The 1539-nt window shown below is 37.8% G+C and overlaps 1 long non-coding RNA gene across 1 annotated transcript; it reads right to left on the minus strand.

Annotated features, from left to right (window-relative positions):
* Window positions 1-687: 687 nt before the first annotated feature.
* On the minus strand, window positions 688-1417 carry LOC122545166. The gene is made up of 3 exons (XR_006310507.1): window positions 1239-1417; window positions 1024-1130; window positions 688-721 (listed from the first exon to the last, which is right to left on the minus strand). It is a non-coding gene; the product is annotated as an uncharacterized LOC122545166 (long non-coding RNA).
* Window positions 1418-1539: the final 122 nt, after the last annotated feature.

The raw sequence follows: 1539 nt of genomic DNA on the forward strand, positions 1-1539 counted from the left end.
AAGTGCTGATAAAGTAAAATAAACTGATAATCAGGAGAAAGGGTTTAAGATGGATATGGAACAAATGCTGGCAAATGGGACTAGATTAATTTTGGATATCTGATCAGCATGGGCAAGTTGGACTGAAGGGTCTGATTGTCTGATTGTGTGTTGTACAACTGTGACTTCATTCTCTCAATTATTCAAGACGTTAAATACTTCAAGGAGAAAAGGAGAATTTATGCAGAGAATGCACTTGAAATGATGATTGAGGTATATCAAACTCACATTGTTTCATGACCTTTTCCTCTGGGTTCTTCAATGAACAAACTTGTTTTGTTATCTGAATAACTATGTATCATGTGATTTGTTTTGCACAAAATATTTCGTTATGATCTAGTGAACTATTAAGAACTGTTCATTTTTACAATTTAGGCAGCTTGATTATTAAGCAAGAAAGGGTTAGCGTTTTACTTCCATTGAATCATTGCTCTATAAAAAGTAACAAGCTTTTTATCTTTTCTGGACACTGAATACATGGAAGTCAATGCTGAAGGAAAACATCCTCGTCAGTAATGTTCCCACATATGTGGAGTAATTGCTTCTGATCACTCTTCAGGTTATAGAGCCTCAGAAAGAAATGAGTTGGACAAAGTTAGCAACATCGTTTGGAAGAAATGAGTTGGACAAAGTTAGCAACATCGTTTGGATGGACTATGCTCATTGGGGAAACTTGCAGGATCTGTAGAAGGAACATGTGTTTCAGAGTGTATGCAATAAACCTGAACATGTGTGAATGTTTCTATAGATTCCAAGGCAACACGGTCTGGAATTACCACCCTCTAAGATCTGCTTTCTTCCTTTAAGGCATTCCTGAAAAATTGCTTATTTGGCAATGGTTTTGGTCACTGGACACAATATTCTCCAGCTGTGGCCTTATGTCAAAAGTTCTCAATGTTTTTGTGAAATTGAAAACATGTTGATTTGTACAGATATTTTCTACTTTTCACTATCGCTGAGTGAATAATCTGTAATGTCTCTTACCCAACCACGTTGTGGGAGCGCCTTCACTATTCAAACTGCAGCTGTACAAGGAAGTCAAACATCACCCTCTCCACAAGCAACACGACTTTGGCAATGATCACTGGTATCTGTGGAAGGAGAAATACACATCATGTTTCTGGGAGTGCAATATGAATTATAGGGAATGAAAACAGTGCAGAATTTGACTCTCAGAAATGGAAGAAAAATCCACTCACTATTGGCAAAAATTCTTGACAGTCAAAGATATTGTGGAAAAAATAACCTGATAATGGAGCAGCATACGGTCAGGAGTTGGGCAGCAGTGGACAATCCATTTCCAAAAAGATCTGTGAACGTAGGAGTAAAATACTAAACATGGCAAAAATACACATCTCAGACTGAGGAAGCTAGATAATGAACAAGTGGACATCAAGGAGCCCAGAGCTGAATCAGAGCAGTGTTCACTTTTATGATCCCACAGTCAGAGATGTCTAGCACAAAAATAGACTCTTCAGTCCAACCCATCTATGCAAACCA

This window comes from Chiloscyllium plagiosum, unplaced genomic scaffold (assembly GCF_004010195.1).
Source record: "Chiloscyllium plagiosum isolate BGI_BamShark_2017 unplaced genomic scaffold, ASM401019v2 scaf_56504, whole genome shotgun sequence".
Taxonomy (NCBI): domain Eukaryota; kingdom Metazoa; phylum Chordata; class Chondrichthyes; order Orectolobiformes; family Hemiscylliidae; genus Chiloscyllium; species Chiloscyllium plagiosum.